General features: G+C 52.9%; 1 long non-coding RNA gene and 1 pseudogene across 1 annotated transcript; both read left to right on the top strand.

Annotated features, from left to right (window-relative positions):
- The first annotated feature begins 22 nt into the window (after positions 1 to 22).
- Positions 23 to 3,825, top strand: LOC150014207 (uncharacterized). Its single transcript, XR_016509632.1, has 3 exons — positions 23 to 224; positions 940 to 1,490; positions 3,554 to 3,825. It is a non-coding gene; the product is annotated as an uncharacterized LOC150014207 (long non-coding RNA).
- Positions 3,826 to 20,848: 17,023 nt separating this feature from the next.
- LOC150014208 (cytochrome c oxidase subunit 6C pseudogene) lies at positions 20,849 to 21,604 on the top strand (annotated as a pseudogene).
- The last annotated feature ends 661 nt before the right edge of the window (positions 21,605 to 22,265 follow it).

A 22,265-nucleotide genomic window follows, 5' to 3' on the forward strand; every position in this document is an offset into this window, starting at 1 on the left:
GGCGCGCGCGCGCGCACGGGCGCGCACACTGGCTTGCTCCGACTTGAGTTCTCCCGGGGCCGGCTCCCCTTTTTGCAAGTCGGGACTTGCCGGCGGTGCCTCTGAAGGCTCGCAGCGGTAACTCCAACACGCTGGAACCGACTCCTGCGAACCAGCTTCCCTCCTCGAGACATTCCTCCTTGTCCGGGACGCGGGATCCCCGAGCTAGGGCGCCTGGGGACCAGGTGACTGCCCCTGTGTTCGGGTCGCCCAGGGTTTATTTCAGGGCATTTGGTCATCCCCCTGCCTGCAGGTAGGACCAGGAAGCCTCTCCCGACCTTTGCCCAGACGTCTTCTGTCTTCACTTAGAGTGCACTTTCTAAAGCTGCCCTGAGTTTCTCGCATTGATGGGGGAAACAGCTGGGGAGCAGGGTTTTGCTTTGAGGGGGAAAGGTGGGCAGGGTAAAGGAACCTCTGCCCCCAAGGTGCCAATAAAATCCCCATAAGATTAGGTGGGAGCATATTTATTGCTCTTCTGGGCTAGAATTACCTTGACTGACAGCAATTTCCTTAATAACAAAAGCCTGTAAACAAAACGTCCTAACCCAGTGCTCCCTGTGCTGTGCTGGCAGCCACTTCTCTCTTTGGGTCTCCTTGGGGTGCCCTAGGTGGGTACCCACCTTGCAACCTCCTGCTGTCTCCCATGAAGACATGAAGAACGCCTCCCCTGCTGGAGGGTGGGACCCAGCTATTTGGAGCTGTCTGTTGCAGGAAGTCTGGGAGGTGACTCACTAAAAAGCAGCCCCAGTTAAAAGTGCTGATGGGACTTGCTTCCTGCTGCCCCTGATGGGCCCAGGCCAGGAGGAGAGAGGGTGAGCCAGGGAGCTGCCCTGTAATCTGGGGCAGCGGTTCTTCAGGGAGACGTGTTCAGGCCTCACCCCCTGCGTTCTTACTCCGCAGGGCTGGGGTGCACTGGATTCGGCTTGTCTGATGCTCCGCCCGCTCGTTCTGCTGAGGATCCTTAGACACAGTCTTCTTGGGGAATGCTCATTTGGGGAGGCGAGGCTAGGGTTTACATCGTCCTCTGCTGCAAAGACCCTCTACTTCTGGGGACAAGATCCGCAGGGGAGGTTCTTCCTTCCGGATGAATCGGGAAACTCATTATTTGGAGAGCAGAAGGGGATTCGAAGAGTGGGGCTGGATGAGAGACTGTCTTGCACTGAAGGCTTTGAGCCTCCCACTGACCTGGCAATGGGATCCCATTATCCCCATTTGCCAGGTTACCCTGCCAGAAAGTGTAGGAGGGAGGGATCCGAATCCAGACCTGATTCCTCTTCCCGCCTACCCCATTCAGGCAGGAGGGAGGAAAGAGGTGTAGGATGAGGCTCCCTCCTGCCTCCATCCAACCCTCCAGAAGATGACCCGAAGGCAGGCCATTGCCTTGCTCTGATTCCCAGGCCACCGCTCAAGCCAGGACTCCGTTGGAGTGGCTGCCTCCTCCTACAGAGCAGGTCTGTAAAAATGGGGGAAAAATCCTAACCCTGGAGAGACAGGCCCTTCCCACCCAGCGGTGGCTGGTGTCTGCCAGGCTTGCCAAGAAGACAACTCGCCAAGTCTGGAACTGGAAGGAGTGCAGGCAGCCTGATCCCATCTGTTATCCTCGAGGCCGCCTAGTGGCTGGGACGCGACACTGCACCTCCAAGCTGCCCCAGCCTCCCGCAAACCTTCCTTCCAGGCCTAAAAAGGCTCCTGAAGATAATAGCCACACTTCCCCACACAGCCGCTGCTTTCCGTGGGGAGACTGAGGCACAGAGAGGTTAAGTGACTCATACACACAGCAGCGTGTTCCCCTAAGTCCCCTGATCCCCAAACGGCTACCCGCACCCTGCTCAGATGCTAGACCAACCGGTGACCACTAGGTCCTACCTAACGTTTTCCACTTGAGTGGGAGGGAGATTTGAGAACCCAAACTGAGCTTCACCATGTCAGGCCCTTTACACACAGTCTCCCTTAATCTCCCGTACAGCCCAAGGAGGGGGTGGTCCCTGTGCCCAGGTAGCAGGAGGAAACAGAGGCTCTGCAAACGTACGCAACTCATGCAAGGCTGCACAGGGCGCGCGCGCCTCTTACTCCTCCCAGCCACTGGGTTGGGGCCAAAAGCAGAGTGAAAAGGAACATGGCAGACAGTCCTCCGAGGAGCTGGGGTTGGACTGTGGCCGGGAAGCAGACACCTTTTTTTTTTTTCTCCTTGTTCTACCTTCAGGATGTGGGTTTTGTGGGTCTGGCATCCCCGTGAGCCTCAGGCTCCCGCTCCAAGTTCCCCAGAGGAAGATGAGGGCGAGGAGCACTGGGCTGGGGGGTACGCGCTGGTTGGCTCGAAGGCCAGCCTGGAGGGTCCCTGTGGTCTGGCTTCAGGGAGAACTGCTCAGGGCCTGATCTTCCTGCCCCCTCCCCAATCCCAGGTCCTTTGCCCTTGGTACCCCCTCCCTTAGGCTCCTTTGGGGCAGGGGGTGGGGAATTTACCTTCAGGGTGAAGTTTGAAATTTCACATCCCAGCTTGGGGAGAGGGCCCCACAGTCTGCCCCCCCACACACAAAAAAATGTGAAAGGAGCCTTTGTGGGCTTGATGGAGAAGGGAGGTGGGGTGCAGCCCGAAGAGCTAACTTTTTCCATGACTCAGCTCTCCCAGCGCAGGGTGGGCGCTGCAGGTGGGAGGGCTCAGCAGGGCAGGCGGGCGCCGCCTCTGGCCCAGGCCTGGGCAGCCAGTTCCAGGATTACAGGTGGGCCCACAAGAGAGCCACCCTGTGACCCGCAGGGGAACTTGCTGGCCCAGGATGGGCCACCAGGCTGTAACCAGTCCTCCTCCACCCATGCCATCTCCAGGGCCATCTCCAGGGCCAAGCCCCATCTTTTATTTATTTTTTAAAGATTTAATTTATTTATTTTTAGAGAGAGGGGAAGGGAGAGAGAGAGAGGGAGAGAAACATCACTATGTGGTTGCCTCTCACATGCCCCCAACTGGGGACCTGGCCTGCAACCCAGGCATGTGCCCTGACTGGGAATCGAACCTGCAACACTTTAGTTTGCAGGCCAGCGCTCAATCCACTGAGCCACACCAGCCAGGCCCTTCTCCTTCTTCTCCTCCTTCTTCTCTTACTGTTGCATCCCCATTGCCAAACATACGAATGCTCACATGTAGCCCTTTAACCAGGCCCTTTCCTTATTACCATCTCAGCTGAGAACTGGAAAAGGAAATGGGTCTCAAGCCTTGCCTTCTACTTTCTACTTTGCTGAGGCTTCGAGAAATTAAAGTTACTCAGATCACACAGCTAAGAGATGGAGGTGGGATTTGAACCCTGGTCCAATGCTCAGCTCTGTCTGCCTTAGCCTTGGGTTTCTCCCAGAATATATAGGATCACCCAGGGAGCTTGTCAAAAATGCAGGTTCCTGGGCTCCCAGCCTAGACTTCTGGAACCAGCATTCTAGAGGGGGGATGGAGGAGCAGGAATTGGCATGCGGGTGATTATTCTAGAACCTCCAGGTGCTGCTTCTCCATGCCCCTCCTTGTTTCCAGCTCTGCAGACAGTCTTCCGTGCCTCTTTGACCCCTGCATGTACCAGTCCCTCCTTTGCACTCAGTTCTCACTCCTGGGCTGTTCTGGGCTGTGGCTGTCACGTGATTCACCCAAAATAGTGGTAAGCCCCTGCGGCTCCGTGCCAGATCCCCAACATGCATGCGGGTTTGGCTCACAGAGCCTAGGGGTTCTCTTTCTTCCTGAATCTGTTTTCTTATACCCTTGTGGCATCCGGCGGGGGTGCAGGGCAGTTCCCCGAGAATGGGAAGTCCCGTTCCCCCCCCCACCCCCTGTAGCCATGCTCTGGGGGTCAGCTCCACAGGTACTGAATGGGGAAGAAAACAGAAGCTGGAGGAGCAGGGCTGCCTTCACTCACTCACTCACCACTCAGTCCATCAGTCAGCCAGCCAACCACCACCCAGTCCTCAGCCTGGGCAGCCCCCTGTAGGGCTGAGAGGCCGTTGGGGCTGAGGCAGGACCCATCAGAGAGGAGCGGTCTGGGGTGATTCTGCCCTCGGCAGTCAGACTGGATGATGGACCGGGTTACAGAAGGTCCCCAGGGTGGAAAGCCTCGGGTGCCTAACGACAGGCCAAACCGGGACAACAAGGAGCTCGCTGCCAGGTGACCTTTCCTCCCCTAGCCTCTTGCTGGTCATGTGGTTTAGACCCTCTGACCTTTCGTATCACTGGTCAAGCGGCTTGGTCCCTCCCCTGCCCTTTCCTCCCCTGGCTTGTCGCCAGGCAGGCGGCCCCTGTCGGAGGAGGAACCAGGGCCCGAAGAATGGCCTCATGGGACTGCCCTGCAGACCCTTGCACAGCCACGCCCTGAAGCGTTAATCCCTAGGGATGACACCTAGGCCTCAGGTGTGTGTCTGTCCCAGGCCCAGAAAAGCAGCAAAACCAGATGGAGCAGTGCCCTGGCTGACACCAGGACCAGCTGCATTGACCAATAACCCCCTGCCCGGTGCAGACCAATCAGCAGAGACCACGATCCTGAAAGGACACACCTGGGACACTGACGGTATTCTGTTGAGATTGCCCCTGAGATCTCCAGATAAACACCCTCAGAAGGAGGACCCAGAGCGGCCCTCGGCCTCCCCCTCCCCCGCCAGGTTCCTTGTGTTGTTCTCTCTCTCCTGAGCGCCAAGGGCCCTTCTTTTGCTTCTGTACCTTGTTTTCTGAGCCCATTTCTTCTTAGGCTCACTTCTTCTACCTCTGTGACCTTCTAAGGCAGTGGTTGTCAACCTTCCTAATGCCATGACCCTTTCATACAGTTCCTCATGGTGTGGGGACCCCCAACCATAAATTGAGTAGATCTTTCCCCCTTTCCCCCTCCTCTCCCCCCTCCCTTTTGGTCACTGTCAGTCTGTAGAATTTGAGTCTTGGCTCTGACTTCTCTCTTAGCCCAGAACTCAAGCACCAAGGTCGCTGAACCGAGGTCTTAACACCTGTCGCCAGCTGGCCACCACCAATTCTGGCTTTGGGCTCTGGCAGCTCTGATGCAGATCCCAGCTCTCATTCCCAACTTCCTCGTTTGTAAAGGGAGGGTGGTGAGGAGAGTAGGGTCAGATCCCGGTGCTCCGGAAAGGCCAGCACTTGGGGCTGCGCCCGCTGGCCCGGCCTTTTCATCTTGGTGAGGCATCAGCCTCCTCGCGTTCAGCGGTGCTCCCGGGCTGACCAGCTGGGCTGGGTGCCCACCCCACACCTGCCAGCACCCTTTTCTCCTTGGCCAAGGAAACCCCTCTTCATCTTGCAAAGTTTTCTTTAGCTCATGTGGTCTTTATTCTAGGAAGCTCTTCCCAACTCCTCCCTCAGTCCCCAGTGTCCCTGTCCCCAGCCAAGGCTGGCCTAGGGGGTCCCTCCTCTTGGCCACTGTATTTCCTTCCCTCCCAGCACAATCACACTGCACTGTAGTTGCTGGTTTTCAGTCTGGGAGCTGCTCAAGGGTCGGGGCTGGCCGGGGAGTTGGGGGCTGGCTTAGTGGGTATGTGATCTTGCAGTGGCCCAGGGCCCCGCGATCAGAAGGGCTGTGCATTGGGGTGAATGCTCTGCGGCCACCATCCTGCGATTGGCAATTTTGTCTTTCACTTGTGTTTCATAAGTGAAGTCAGGCCTGTTGTTCCCCCAGGAAGACACTGAGTCACTGGCACGAAGCCTTGGGAGCAAAGGCAGTGGAATGTGTATCTCAATTCATTCATTCATTCACTTATTCACCACATATTTGCTGCATAGTTGCTGCGTGCCAGGCCCTGGATGCTGGGGAGACAGCAGCGGGAAGGACAGCAAAGTCCCTGCCCTCGTGGGGCCGACATTCTATATGGCCAGGCAGTGAGGGGTGCTGGGACAAATATAAGCCGGGTGGGGGGCAGAGAGACATGGGGTCCCTGGGGAGCCAGAGTGATGGGAGTGGGGGGGTTAGGCAGCTGTTTATGTAGAATGACCAGGGAAGGCCTCACTGAGGTGACATTGGGGCAGAGACCGGAGTGAAACCCAAGGAAATCTGGGTAAAGGTCCCTGAGAGGAGAGACAGAGGGTAACGTGGCAGGAGGATGCTTGGCAGGAGAAGGAGATGGGTGGGCGGGGCTCCTCTTGGGTTCTCCAGGCTCATCACCGTCACCTGGCACGCACGTGTGAGACACGCTGAGTCCCAGGCCCCAGCTCCTGCATTTCCTTCCCCGCCACCCCCAGGCACTGTTGGTTCGCACTGGAGCCCACGCGGATGGCTGCAGGTTCCCCTTCAGTGTGACGGGAGCGGAGGGGAGGCGGACAGGACCCGTGTTCTAGAAGCGGAGCCCAGCTGCTGGGTCCAGAACAGCCTGCAGGAAACCCAGGGTGGAGGCAGGGACAGCGGCAAGGAGGCGCGGGACGTTCCAGACAGGCGGCCATGGCTCCCAGGTAAACGTCAGGGGGACAGTCACCCCGGAGGCCCTGGTGCTCAGGGACTTCCCAGGAGGGTCCTTCCCTCAGAGGGACACTCCTGTTGAGCAGGATTTTAATACTTACAACCTGGTGTGCTACACACACATACACACACACACACGTATGCACATACATGCACACATGGCCTTATGGGATGACTGGCTACTAAGCTCTGAGCAGGACAAGGGGCAGCGTTGAGAGAACAGGTTGGACTTGCAGAACCTCCTGGTCCAGCAGAAAACCCATGTCCCGTGAAGTTCAAGATGGGCTGCTTTGGGGGCGGGCGGGGGGGGGGGGGTGAGTTGTTTGAGAAACAGAGGGGACAACCAGCTTCAGACTTGTGGGAAAAATCCCGTGTCAGCAACAGTCAGAGACGTTTAAAAGTCTCACCAAACGCCTTTCCTTTCTAATACAGAGCATTTTCCAGAAGGGCCCCTTTTCTCCTTGGTGAGGCCTGGCTGATAGGACTGGACCCATTAAAAACACAAAACACGAAAGACCAAAAGCAGGCAGAATGCTCCTTTCAGACCATGAAAACCCTCTGCACACTAGAGAGCATTTTCCGTGGACTTATGTCTCCTGTTCCCTGCAGGCCACGGGCTGCACACAGGCAAGTTCCCTTTCCGTTATTGTCCCGAATCCCTGGGGGGGCCAGACCTGGCCTGTGGACTGCGGTTTGCCCATTTCTGCCCTAGACTGCCGCCATCAAGCAGCAAACATCACTCTCTGAAGACTTGAGGAGTCAGCGAGGTGTGAGCTTCAGAAAAGCGGCACCAGTTTTTCTGGAAATGGGTTCTCGGGGACTGACTGAGTTAATGTCCACGGCGAGAAACACGATCGTTGGGGAGACCGATTCCACCGAGAAGCTGAAAAGGCAGAGCCATGAGACGTGAGGGTCTCATCATGGATTGAAGTCCTTACGATGAGCAAACGTTTCCTGAGAGCCCGGCACACCCTGGGTGCTGTTTCTAGCTCCTAACAGGTGAGGGCGCTGTGACCCACAGGTGTTGAGTCACGGTCCTGAGGTCACAGGCTTATATACATGCAAGCAGGAGGTAGAACTCCCGGGGTCTAACTAGGGATCCTGGTGTCTCCCCTCTGTTGCTTCTGAGCAGCGGACACCACTGAGTCAATTCCATCTCTGCCATTGACTAGAGGGCTCTCAGAGACGCCCAGGGAGGCCCAGCCCCTGCCTTCACGGGGGAGACAGACGTCAGACCTTCAGCTTTGCACATGCGCCCAGACACTCCGGACTCAGTTACCTTGGCCACACGGGCCCCCTGCCAGCCCTGGCGGCACCACTTGGGCGGTTATTTCAGTGTCTCATGGCATACTGCATGCGTCAGTTTACAAAACCAAGCGGGGAACAAACGGAAGTGCCTGTATTCCTCCTATGGAGATGGGTCTCTTAAGTGTAAGAAGCTGAATAATAATAGTTATTATTTTATCTTTTACGGAGCATCCACTGGCACCATGCTTCATGTGGGTTAGCTCGATGGCCCTCCCAGCCACCTGCTGAGGGAGAACTGGTGCCATCTGGATTTGATGGGTGAGGAAACTGAGGCCCAGAGAGGCTGAGTAATCCATCCAAACCATGCAGTTTTAAGTGGCAGTGCTGGGACACATGGCATAATTGGACCTTCTGGATGGTGTGATGTAGCCTTTCAGGTGCTTACTGAGCTCATGCTGGGGCCCTTGATTACAGAGGAAAAAACCCAGAACAACTCTCCCCACACATGTGTGCAATATTGACAATATTCCATATCATTCAAAATTTAGTCTTGCCCTGGCTGGGGTGGCTCAGCGGATTGAGCACTGACCTGTGATCCAAGGGGTCGCCGGTTCGGTTCCCAGTCAGGGTGCATGCTTGGGCTGCAGGCTGGGTCCCCACTTGGAGGGTGTGTGAGAGGCAACCACACATTGATGTTTCTCTCCCCCTCTTCCTGCCTTCCTTCCCCTCACTCTGAAAATAAATAAATAAAATCTTTTAAAAAATAAAAAAACTTAGTCTAAAGAGCAGGGTGTAATTTTTTTTCCTTTTTTTTTTTAGCTCCTGGGAATAGAAGTCTGTTTTCCCACAGCCCTGGCAGCAAAGCCCTTAAAGTGTTAGGATACAAATTTGTGTAGCCAGTATGGTACCACCTTGGGAAAGGAAATAAAAGCCTAAGGTACATATTCGTATTTACTTTGTTACCATTTGGTCAAGATTTACTGTGTGTCAGGCAGTACACGAAATGCTTCGGATTTGTTTAATTTAATCTCGTTTAATCAAAACGGTTCCCTTGAGGGAGTCTGTCTTCCCCATTTAGATCTTGGAATTGAAGGTCAGGCAGCTTGGCCAACGTCATGGAGTCAGTGAGTGGCAGGTCTGGAATTCAGTGAGCTCAGTTTTACCCCCATGCCCTTTTCTCTGCTTCTTTCTGCTCTGGAGCTTGGTCTTTCTCTCTCTGTCACTCCCTACATGAACATGTGCATAAGCACACACCCGCACACATGCACACACGTGCACACATACACAGGCACAGAAGGAAGGCAGAAAGGAAGCACATCAGAATGTTAACAGTGGCTGTCTCTGGAAGATAGTAGTGTCGTGATGGGACAGTAGGTGTGATCTTCATCATTTAAATGCCTTTTACATAATCACAAAGACAAAGCCACTCAACGATCTCTTTGTACAAGCACGCTTGTTTCTGAGTCAGCAGGATACAGCAGTTCTGGGGCGAGGCCCCAGAGCCCCTGACCATGGGCCTCTTTAAAAAAATCCTCTAAAAACCAGACAGGGGAGCCTGAACCTTTGCTTTCTGGAACTGCCTAATCCGTCCTATAATACCTTGCTTTGTAGGAAAGTTCTGTGCGCAAATCACCATCAGATCCCATATTGTGGCGCTGAGGCTGAGCCTGCCCAGAGGCTGAACTGGCCCAGAACAAAACCTGCTAATGATCGCCGCTCGCCAGGAGTCTGCAGAAATGATTAGACATGTCACAACCCCCACACCTGCCTCCCGCCTAAGACTTTCTAATAAGGACTCTTTTCATGAGTGTATAAAAACACTTTGTGCGACTCACGTTGGGTCTTTACGTCCTCTCGCCTGAACGCTGCAGGTCCGTGGGGCCGGAAGGGGCTGAGACGGCCCCTGACGTTCGGGGACCCAGAGGAAACCACGGGTTTATAAATCCAGCGATAATTCGCCCGCCTCCCCCAGGGGCTGGGCCTTCTGTGGGGCTGCTTTGGGGGCTGGTGGCGAAAGCGGGACAGAGTTGGCTGTCCCACCTGGAAGCGGGCCTGGGTGTGGGTGCTGCCTAATGAAACCCAAAATGACGTCCGGCAAGTCTTCTCCTCTGGGCTTCCATCTCCTAAGATGGAAAATGAGTGTTCTGGTAATGACCTTGCGGGCGCTGTCGTAAGACCAGAGTGGCTGCCTGACACGCCACAGGTATCTTTCTCTGCCTCCCCTGTCCCCACCTTGTTGCCCCTGGATGGTTACCGACGGCCTAGGTTTTCATAGCTCGGGGTTTGAAATTTTTTAAACTGTAGGTCTGAAAAGACTTACAGAGAAGTTGCAAAAATGGAACCAAGAATTTTAGTGTACTCTTCCCACATGTATTAGCTAACATTTTACATGTATTTTCTCTCTCCATCCATCCATCCACCGTCTACCTACCTATCTGTTTGTTTTGAGAGTACATGGCGGACCGAACACTTCGGTGTGTATGTCTTAAAAACAAGAACTATCACATAACAACAGCGCTTTTTAAAACCCGAAATCAGGAAGTTGACCGACAGAATACGGTTATGCAATCTACAGGCCTATTCAGATTTTGCCAATTGTGTCACCAACATCCATTATAACAAAAGACAAACAATTTTTTTCTGGTCCGGGATCCAGTCCAGAGAAACACGTGGAACTTAGCTGTCATGCCTCTTCTGACTCCTTTAATCTGGTCCTTTCCTTGTCTTTCATGACCTTGACATTTCCAAAGAGCGCCGGTTGTTATAGGCTTGTTGTGTTCCCCTTAAATCTATAGGTTGGAGCCCTAATCCTGAGCACCTTGGAATTCGGTTACAGTTGGTGGCAGGACCTTTAAAAGGATGGTCAGGTTAAAATGTGGCTGTTAGGGAGCTCCTAATGCACCTCGACCGGTGTCCTTACAAGAAGAGGGAATTCGGCCACCCAGAGTCCCCAGGGATGTGCGTGCACAGGGCAGAGTCCACGCGAGGACACAGGGAGAAGGCGGCCATCTGCAGGCCGAGGAGAGAAGCCTCTGGAGACAGCAAACCTTTGCCTAGAACTTTCAGCGTCTGAACTGTGAGCATAAAACTTGCTGTGGTTTGAGCTGCCCAGGCTGCGGTATATTGTCATGGCAGCCCGAGCAGAGTAAGACAGAGGTCAGAGATTCTGTTAAGTCTTTCCTCCACTTGGTCTTAGCTCATTCTTGCCATCCCAGGTACTTCTAGATGCTTCCTTCCTCCCATGAAAATAGAAAGCTCTTCCTATGGGCCAGCCGGTGCTCAGGGCATTCTGTGCCCAATTCTCAGAAAAACACATTGAGGTGTATGCTATGATTGCACCCATTTTACAGATAAGGAAAACTGAGCGTGAAGGGGTGAAGGCCGCACAGCTCGGGGGAGGGGCAGCCAGCCAGGTGGCTCGGCCCCAGAGTCTGTGGGCCAGAGGATGTGTGTCCAGGAAAGACAAATTAACGCGAACAAATACACCTAACACACAGCACGGAAGAGAGTCCATCACCAAAACAGTCCGACAAATCAGTCCAAGATCGTAGTTTCTCTGTGGGGAACACATGCTTGCGTTTCAAGGCTCAGCTGACTCACGGCTTCTAGTGAAGCTACTCTTAGAACTGCCCCCCTCCCCACCCATGGGCCCGTCTTCCCCTTTCTAAGCCTATTGGAATAATAACAGCTATTATCTACTGGGGATCTGCTCTATGCTAGTTGCCGTTCTGGTCGATTTATCAATACAATTCATCTAACACTCGTGACAACGTGATGCAAGAGGCAGGGACGAACCCACTCCACAGATAAAGACATTGAAGGCAGGTGGGCAGCCTGTCCAAAGCTTGTGTCAGATGGCAGCTGCTGCTGGGTGTGGGCTGGGCCGGCCTCACCGGTGTGAGGTCCACGAGGACACATGGGCCCCACACTGAGAAGGCCCCACATGGGGTTAATGCTCTTCTCTGTGTCTTGAAATCCTTCCTGATTTGTGAACAAGCGAAATACTTTTTTTTTTTTTTTTTTTTTTTTGCACAGGGCCACAGGGCTGTAGCAAGCACTTAGTCTGGCTCCTGAGACCTGCGTGGTTTCAGCTCTGCACCCAGTGAAGACGCTCTCCGAGTGCCAGAGCGTTTTATCGCACGTGTACGTATGGTTGGCTGCTGTTCCCAGAGAGAGGGCCGCTCGGATGTCTGAGCCGCCTGGCGCAGCGGAGGTGCGCAGGAAATCGCTGGTGAGCCGATTAACTAATGAATGAAATGACCGTTAATTCAGCCGAGACAAAGGAGGGCCAGGTGCCAAGATGCTTTTCCCCAAGGCTGGCCGGGGAGCAGAGCAGCCACCTGTCACCTTCTGTCTCTCTCCTGTCCCTGGATTCACAAGTTCACGTTAGCTCCCTGTCCGTGGGTATGGGGTCCTGGGGAAAGGGGAGAGGGGAGTGATCTGGAAAGGAAGGTGGCACCTGGGAAGGAGACAGGACTGCTGTGGCGGACAAGGGAGGGTGTGGAGCAGGGCAGTCCCCACTGCTTTGTCTAAACACAGGAATTGCCCTCCACTCACCAAGCCCCAGCATTGCCCAAAGGCGGCCTGGTTTCAGAAAGCCTGGCCTTTGAGAAAATGCAAAAGCCACCCAGAGGGCTCCTGATGGTCAGGGGCTGCAGTCAGCAGGTCCCTTCTCGTTCCTGCCCATCCTTCAAGCCCTGGCTAAATGTCACTCCCTCCCAGAACCCTCCCAGATTTCCCCAAGGCAGGGTCATTCATCCACTCCTGTGTGTTCACCACCCTGGGTTTCTAATGAATTTGAATGAGAATTGGGCTCCCTTCACAGGAACTGATTCCCAAGACAGTGAGGACATAAGTAATCAACATGTACATTTGATTCTGGCAGAAAGATCCCACAAGTAGGGATGATCGTAATCCACCATCTCTACAAGCCTCATTCCCTTCCCTCCTCTGGGTCTTTGCTCAATGTCACCTCCTCAGCAGGCCTTCCTGGCAGCCCCATTAACTCTGTGACACCACGTGGTTCTCATTCTGCACCTCCACACCCCTATCTCCCTTTTTGCCTTATTTTTCTAGGTAGCATTTCTCATCTGACTTACTCTATATAAATTGTTGTCTATTTATTATTGGGTTCCCTCCATTGGAAATCAGCTCCCGACAGGAGGAATTGTCTGCTGAGGTCACTGTTGTGTTCCAGAACCGAAAACAAGGCCAAGCCCATAGCAGATGCTCAATAAATGTTTATTGAGTAAGTCAATTCCCATTATACAGGCGACAGAACTAAGGCTTGGGGAGGGCCAGTCACCAGGCCAAAGTCACGTGGTTGGTGAGGGGCAGTCATCTTTCATTAAAAACCCATGAAGGGCCCTGGCTGGTGTGGCTCAGTGGATTGAGTGCCGGCCTGTGAACCAAAGGGTCGCAGGTTCGATTCCCAGTCCGGGCACATGCCTGGATTGCAGGCCAGGCCCCCAGTTGGGGACACATGAGAGGCAACTACACATTCATGTTTCTCTCCCTCTTGTTCTCCCTCCCTTTCCCTCTCTCTATAAATAAAGTCTTAAAAAAAAAAACCCATGACGGCCCCACGGGGTTACACATGGAGTTTCCACCTGACCCAGCAATTCCGCTCCTAGCTATATACCCAAGAGGAATGAAAACATGTTCATACAAAGCCTTTTACATGAATGCACACAGCAGTCTTCTTCATTGTATCCAAAAAATGCGAGCCACCCAAATGTTCCATGGATTGATGAATGGGTAAGATCAAAGTGGTCTATCTGGACAACGGCATATTCAGCCACAAAAAGAAATGAGTACTGATCTCCAACGCTTTCGCAGGGATGCACCTCGAACACATTATGCCAAATGAAAAAAGCTGGACACCAAAGGCCACACAGTATATGGTTTCGTGTATATAGAATATCCACGATAGGCAAATCCACAGGATGGAATGTTGATGGGTGGCTGCCTGAGTTGGGGAGGAGGTTGGGAAAACTGTTAGAGTCACCGCTCACAGGGGCAGGATTTCTTTTGGGGCTGACGAAAATGTTCCAGAATTGATTGTGGCGGATGTTTGTAAAACCGCACATACACTAACCACCATGGAACCGCACGCTCTAAGGGGGTGCATCGTGTGGCACGTGAATTATATCTCGATACAGCTGTTATTTCAAAACAAAACAAAGCATAACAAAGCCGCAGGGGCACCGCATAGGATGTACTGCCCTTCCTTCGGCATAAGCAGGTTCCCTGCTGGGAGGTCCGGAAGGCGAAGGCGGGTGCAGCGTGCAATCAGTGGGGATTGCTCAGGGCAGGGGAGAGAGGTTGGGGAAACTGCTGAAGGTGAAAAGACCATTAGGGCTTCCCATCCCCAACACCTGGAAGCCCCAAGCTCTGCGTATACTGTCCCCATGTGATCAGCCATCTTGAGGACATGGGTCTTGGGCGTTTTCAGTTCCACCTGGGGTAGGAAGGAGCCCCTCCCAGGGGCTGGCATCCTAGACGCTTGTGTTCCCTCCCAGCCTTCTGTTTTTCAAAAGCCTGGGTGGCAGTCACCTTGTCTGCAACAACCCCCACCTCCAAAAAAAAAAAAAAAAAAAAAAATGTCTGCATCCTAATCTCTAGAACAGTGGTTCTCAACCTTCCTAATGCCACGACCCTTTAATCCAGTTCCTCATGTTGTGGGGACCCCCAACCATGAAGTTATTTTCGTTGCTACTTCATAACTGTCATTTTGCTACTGTTATGAATCGTAATGTAAATATCTGATATGCAGGATGTATTTTCATTGTTACAAATTGAATGTAATTAAAGCCTAGTGATGAATCACAAAAACAATATGTAATTATATAGATGTTTTCCGATGGTCTTAGGTGACCCCTGTGAAAGGGTCGTTTGACCCCCCAAAGGGGTCGCGACCCACAGGTTGAGAACCGCTGCTCCAGAGTGTGACTGAATTTGGAAAAAGGTTTTTGCAGATGTGACTAAGTTAAAAATCTGGTTCATCTTAGTGATCCCAATAGACCCTCAATCCAATGCCATGTGTCACTGTACGAGAAGAGAGACACAGAGATGAGGCTAAGGCCACGTGACAACAGAGGCAGAGATCACAGTGCTATTGTCCCAGGCCAAGGAGCACCTGGAGCCCCCCAGCAGCTGGAAGAGTGATTCCCGCTTAGAGCCTTCGGGGGAGTGTGGTGGGCCTGCACCTTGACTCTTGGACTTCTGGCCTCTAAAATTGTGAGACAATAAATTTCTGTTGTTTTAAGCCAAATTGGTGGTAATTGGTTACAGCAGTTATAGGAAATGAATACGCCCGCCTTCTCCACTTACCAGCTGCCTTACCTGGAACGTGATTCTTACGGCTCCCGAGCCTTGGTTTCCACATCTGTGAATCAGGGACCGTCAGGGGGTGTGTGAGGACTTGATGAGATGCCGTCACAGGTGAAGCTCTCAGAGGAGGGCGTGGCCCCCTAAAGCCCCCTCACCTGATAGGGAGTGTTTAAGGTTATATTACCAGAGTTCTTGCTCGAGCAGTTCTGTCTCCCTACAGGGGCACCAGGGGACTTTATTTAGAAGCCCCCATGCCAGCCTCCATTATGATTCCTCACACCCAAGACAAGACCCTGGCTCCTCAGGAGCTACCAATGCTGTGTTGAAGGAATGGTACTAATGACGCCTTGGGATGTAATTTTTAACCCCATTAAAGGGAGGACAGAATCCCACTATGGTCAGGCCACAGACTCTGGGGTCAGATTCCTGCTCTGTGAGTCATTTGCTGTGTGACCTTGGGCAAGTTAATTGACCTCTCTGTGCCTCAGTTTCCTGACCTGTCAAATGGGCACGATGTCCATTATGCTACTATCCCTTAGTGTTTGTAAATGCTTAGACTGGTATAAGAAAAGTCTTGGGCCATTGCTCAGTAAATGTCAGACTCAATAAAAGACATTCCTTTGAATTTGAAACCTAACCAAGTTTCCACTTGAGGCAAGACTGCCTCTTTACGGCTTGTCCCCAAAGGGCAGCTCACCCCTAGAAGAGTCCTTGGTGGGGGCGCGTTGCTCAGGATTTCCTGGCCAGCACTGTGGGGGCTGGGAGAAGTGGAGGGGACCTAGGCCCATGTCCCTGTGGGCCTGGTTTCTCCCTTTGGAAGATGAACCCGGCTTCAAGGTGGCAGCCCTCCAGGGCCGGGATGGAAATACTGCTTTGGCCCAAACAGTAAGTCACATGCCTGTTTTCTCAAGGGCCCTGCCCCCTGCATTCTTGGAATTCTTGGCTAAAAGGAGTGTCCCCAAGGGGTCTGTTGTAGGGCTGGGTCAGGAGCCGACTTACACTGCAGGGGGCTTGGGCTTCAGCCCAGGGAGTGGGATGGGGTGGGGGAGGAAAAGCAGGTCAAAGATTCCCACTGTCCTGCAGGCCAGGGCATCCCAGCGGGGCTCAGCTCCCACTTCATTTTCCCCAGGAGCTGGTGTCCCAGAATTTCTCCCTGTGTGGGGGGTGGGCATGGAGGAGGGGGCAGGCACAACCATACAGCCTCCAGCATGCCCCATGGAAGGCCACCACTCCTTCGGACCCAGCCTGGGGATGGAGGGACGGACGGACCCTGGGCCTGTCCAACAGGGAGGGAGTCCCTGGACTGTGGCCTGCTGCCCACGTGGGATCTGGGCAGGCTGCAACCTCCCTCACCTCCAGTGTTCTCAACGGTAAAACAGGCTTCAAAACATCACCCCGGCATAGGGTGGAATTCCAAGTCACCAAACCACTTTGCTGGGCTGGGAGTCTCCCGGAGACTGACTTGTTCTCTGCCAAATCCCCGGAGCCGGGCCCTACGCAGGTGGATGGATGGTGACTAATTGGAAGAAACGCTGTGTTCATGAACAACCAGATGGATGGATGGATGGATGGATGGATGGACGGGTGGGTGGACAGACGGACTCGTGAGAAAATGTACCCATGTCAAGAGACTGGCTTCCTCCATTGCATATGCCCCGGAGATTAGGATGTGCTGCCACCTGGTGGTGGAAATGACAACATCTGAGTTTGTGGCGCATGCGCTCCCTTTAGAAGTTCATTGTCTCCCACCTACCGGCCTCACCCTTGTCCAGGACCATTTTTCCCTTTCCGAGGCCCCCCGGGAGCACCCCGAGAGTTGGCTGGGACTGGTACCTCTCCTCTGTAGAGTGATGATGTGATTTCTAAGAGTAAAACCAGAGCTTGTTTGGTGAATATTTACTGAGCACCTACTTTGTGTCAGATCGTCCTCCAGGCACAGGGGACACGGGAGAGAATAAGAAGGGCCTCCACAGAGCTGACCCTAATAAGGGGCCTGGACAACGAGGGAGAAGCCAGACAGGTGGGGCGACTTCCCACAGAAAGGGCACAGGGCAGTGAAATGGGGAATGACTCAGGGTGCTTCTTTCGTTTTTCTAATCAGAGAAAACCTCTTCAAGAAGGTAAAATCTGAGCCCAGGCCCAACCAAAAGGTGAAGAGGAGCCGGCCCTGCAGAGGCCAGGGTAGGTCATTCTGAGCTGGCGGGCGAATAGGGTGGGGCAGGAAAGGCACTTGCCCCAGGATCCATATTTAAAGGGCCGCCAATAAGAAAGAAAAAGAAAAAAATCAGCACTCAAGATAAATAATATTTTTATGCAATATTAGAAAACCAATAGCAACGCAGAAAAGGAAATACGCTGAACAACATCTCAGCGTTGATGTTAGAGGCAGGACCCAGCAGGGCTGGCTGAGCTCTGCAAATGCAGGGTGGGATCCTGTTTCTTTAAAATGGTGATACTTTTAGTATTCATCTGGATCCCTTAAAACATCGCACTGGGATATTACGTATTTTGGGGGCCCAGTGTGTTGGCGCCCCTTAATTTTGTGCCCCAGGTCAGTGCCTCGCTCGCCACACCTTAGTCCCAGCCCTGCTCTGTCTAAGCCGAAGGGACAGCAAGCTCAGGTGCTTGAAGGAAGGAAAGAATGTCAGGGGACAGGCAGGGAGCTGAGGTGGGACGGGTCTCAGGACCCCTGTGGTCACTATTGCGGCTCTGCTTCAAAATCACCCAGGACCTTTAAAGTCACAGGCACACCCAGGTCCTGCCCCCCGCCTACTGCCAGTCTCTGGGCCTCGGTCTCTTTAAAAAGCTCCCCAGTGACTCCAGTCCAATGACGGGGCTGAGACCTGCCTAAGAGCTGCTCCCTCAGACTCCTTTTGACCCGTCTTCTTCCGTCCCCTGCCTCAGACTGTGCTGATGAAGCCTGCGCCATCCCCAGCCTCCCCGTCACTGGCACGACCTGGCGTGACTTGGGAAATCCCACTGCACACGTCTCTACCGTGGAAGTTCTGATTCAGTCCGTGTGGGGCTCCGCCTGGGCGTTAGGACTTCTGAAACGCCCCTTGTAGCTCCACGTGCCACCAACGTTGAGTTAGACGGAGGTTTATTTGGTACAGATTCTGTGTCTGACACTGTGCCTCGATGGTTAGCGCACTAATATTAATAGACTGGCCCTCTGAGGACCTCAAATGTACTAGCCCACTAACAGAAATGGCCCAGCCAAACACTGTTAGAAACCAGGCACCCTGGCTGGTTTGGCTCAGTGGATTGAGCGTCGGCCTGCGAGCTAAGTGTCGCTGGTTCGATCTTCCAGTCAGGGCACATCAGAGAAGGAAAACTCTGACTCCAAAAAACCTCCGCTGCCTTGCGGCATACCTCTTCAGGGGAAAGGCTAAGGGAGTAAACCCCGACAGAAAATCCGGAGCCGGAGTCCCTGAGGCGGTTTGACATTGTAGTCAACACCGGCAACTCCTGCGGCGCACCTGAAGCCAAGCTGTATTGACTCCGTCTTTCCCTTGGGCCCTTCAGCTGCGAAGAGAGGGGGGGTCTGCTGCATGGGCAACAGCAGACCCTCCATATCACCCTGCCCAGGCTCTGTAGCTTCAGCTTCACTGGAGAGGACACTCCAGCGTCATCGCAAGATGTCGATTCAACACGGGAGGAGACAGATACCGTGTCACTCCCGAGTCGGACTGCACAGCCATTCTCGGCGGTGCAGATAGACTCTTAAGAAGCTACACCATCGTCTCTCGAGACGGACGGCTGCCGACGACGAGCCAAACACTGCTTATTTCTTGATAACACATATACGTATCTATATTATTAAAATCCCAGGGCAGGCGGGCCTGTCTTCCCCAGCCTCAGCTTGGTCGGTTGCAAATCACCAACCTTTCTGGACCCTCCATTACCCACCCCCCCGAAAAGAACACGCTGTAGCAGCTGAGGTCCAGGGTGCTTCCGAGCCCCACCATTCAGGAGGTTGGGGCAGATTTCAGGCGTCTGACTCGGCCTGGCTTTTTGGTTTTGCCCGGACAAAGCCGGCCAGAGTCACTTCAGGGGAGGCCAAAATAAGAAGGATGTCACAGCCAGTGCCGGCACTGTTGGCGGGGTCTTCCCTGGGGCTGGGGTGAGCAGTGCTGCGCCCCGTGGGGACTGCAACCCTGCAGGGTCCTTGTGGGCTGCTGCTGTGACCGGTGTTGACAACAGAGGCCGTAGGGACAGAGACGAGAGAACCGAGTTGCAATTTTTAAGGAGGTAGAGGGAGACCCAACAGCCGTTTGTGACAAGGTTGGAGGAGGGTAGGAGGGGAAGAAAGAGCCTCGGGGTGACCATAGTGTGGTTAAGCACTTGGACCCTGACGGTGAGGTAAGCTGGGTCTCGTGCTTTCTGACATGAATCTGTGGAACGGGGGCCAGGTAATGTGTTCGTTTGCAAGCAGGATAAAACCTCAGACCCAGTTTTTAGTTCTTGACACTCTCTTTACGCGTCTCCCCGTCACCACCTGGAACAGTGTTAAGGTTTGTCAATAAAGGCTGCTGGAGGAGCACTGAAAAAGGACAGGGTTAGCCCTGGCTGCTGTGGCTCAGTGGATTGAGCACCGGCCTGTGATCTGAATGGTCGCCGGTTCAATTCCCTGTCAGGGCACTTCTATAGTTGGGGATGTGCAAGAGGCAACCAGCTCCTGTTTCTCTCCCATAGTGATGTTTCTCTCCCTCTCTTTCTCCCTCCCTTCCCCTCTCTCTGAAAATAAATAAATAAAATCTTTCAAAAAAAGGAAAAGGAGAGGGTTATTTTTCTGGTTCTGGTGTGCTCTACTGGCCAGACTCCTGAAATTCGTGGTTTCTCTAGGACCAGGCTCCTACAACATGAAACTTCTCCAGCCTCTGGGTCCTGCAGGGAGTGGCTTCCCAGAGCCTGGCTCTGGCTGCACTCCATGGTCCGCACACCCAGTGGCCAGCAGCTTCCCTTGGTAGCAGTCGGGCAGTTTCGCAGGAGGGCTCCCTAGGCACCCATTCCAGTTAGCTATGGCCACGCCCTCACTGCTAAGGTCTTGCCCCAGGAGAAGAGGCTGTTCATCATTATCTTTCGCTCCTTGTTGGACCCTGACGGATACAGCACCCACAAACTCTCCTGCTTTCTGCTTATGGGACCCAATCGGCACAGTGTCATCAGTGTTAGTGCTGGTCATCAGGATGATGCTTGGTCGAATGTCATGGTCATGATCTCTGTACGCTATAGACGTCCACAAACTTTATGTGTGTAGGGAGCTCAGCATCTACTGCCTGTAGAAGTATGGCTGACCAAGCCCCGAGATGAGACTGTAAGGGTGTCCTGTGGGCCCTGCTGGGTGAAGGCAAATGGCTCTGGTATTTCTGACACATCAGCTCGGAGGCACACACATGGGTCAGCTCAGTGGGCGCGTCCCCAGGGCCAGGGCCGTGTGTATGCGCTCTGATGGGGATGCTACAGCTAGGACAGCTGCCGCTATCGGAGTCACCACATACATTTAGGCTAATTCACAGTCATTCTGTGAGATCGATGGTTTTGGCGCTTTCCAAAATGGTGTGTTAGACTGGGGCGCGATCGGTGCTTCTTTTACGTCTTTTATGGTAGCAGGAAGCTCCGCCGCTCCCTGGGGGAAGGCTCTCTGCTTCTGGTTTACTCTCTTGGTAGGAAGGGAAAGACCGAAGGCCTGCTGGTTAGTTCTTTCTCCCCCAAGGCCTTCATCTCTTAGGTCAGACAGCCAAAGTGGGAACCCTGCCCCTGTCCAAGTATGTTTGTTGCAGTTATACACTCAGGGACTAGGGGTACCACAAATGTCCAAGTCTACGGGCCAACGGGGTGAGCTGGACTTGAGGCAGGACTTTGGCGGTCACCTGTCCACAGTAAGTCCCCGCTGTGACTCGGGGAAGCCATCATAGTGCTGTCGGTTCCAGTATCAGTGTCAATTCAGAGCTAGTGTTTACACACCTGCCAGAATGGCTATCATCAATAAATCAACAAACAACAAGTATTGGTAAAGGTGTGGAGAAAAGGGAACCTTGTCCACTGTTGGGAATGCAGACTGGGGCCACCACTGTGGAAAACACTATGCAGGTTCCTCAAAATATAAAAAACAGAACTGCCGCATGACCCAGCACTCCCACTGTGGGGTATTTATCTATAGAAATCCAAAACACTAATTCAAGAACACACATGCACCCCTATGTACATTGCAGCACTATTTACAATAGGAAAAATATGGAAGCAGCCTAACCGTCCATTGATAGACAAATGGTTAAAGACGGTGTGGTACAGTGCTGCCCATTTCTCCATCCCCAAGGACGTCAGTGTTGAGGAGAATACAACCACCCTGTCTTCCAGGGCTTTGGCAAAACCTCAGATGCGAGGCCTTCTGGTCAAGTGTCTGCGAGTTCAGAGCCGTCCTTGTGCCCCTGGGGGTTGCAGCTGCCTCTAAGTTTGGTGTGGCTGACGCAAGAAAGAAGGCACATGCAGGTTTTTACAGGAATTATGATTCCAGGAAGGCTTTTGAAGAGACAAGGAAGGCTGCTATCTTCCAGAGTACAAAGTGATCTTGGAATGTAAAGAATTATTTTGGGTTGAGTTTCTTGGAAGTTTATCACTGACCTGTGTTCCTGAACTATGAAACATGAATGTTTGAGCCAAGGAATCGTTTCTCTTGATAAATAAACAATTAAGAAATTTAAAAAAAGAAGAAGAAGATGTGGAACATATATACAATGGAATATTACTCAGCCATATAAAAAAATGAAATCTTGCCCTTTGCGACAGCATGGATAGACTGACAGGGTCTTATACTCAGTGAAGTCAGTCAGACCTGGAAGGACAAATATCACTTGATTTCACCGACCCGTGGAATCTAAAAGCAAAATAAGTGAATAAACAAAACAGAAACAAACTCCTAGATACAGAGAACATTTTGATGGTTGCCAGATGGGAGGGGTTTTGGGGGGATGGATGAAAAAAAGGAAAGGATTAAGATACGCAGATTGCCAGTTATAAGAACGGTCGTGGGGCTGTGAAGGAGAGCATGGGGAACAGTCAATGATATTATAATAACTGTATGGTGTCAGATGGCTGCTAGACTTTCCAGGGTGATCACTCTGTAAGTTAGAGAAATGTGTGCTAGCCATACTGTAGGCCTGAAACTAATATAATAGTGTATTGCCAACTCTAATTAAGAAATTTTCAAATATGCGAGAATAAGTTACA

This window comes from Furipterus horrens, unplaced genomic scaffold (assembly GCF_987537825.1).
Source record: "Furipterus horrens unplaced genomic scaffold, mFurHor1.1.pri manual_scaffold_3, whole genome shotgun sequence".
NCBI lineage: Eukaryota > Metazoa > Chordata > Mammalia > Chiroptera > Furipteridae > Furipterus > Furipterus horrens.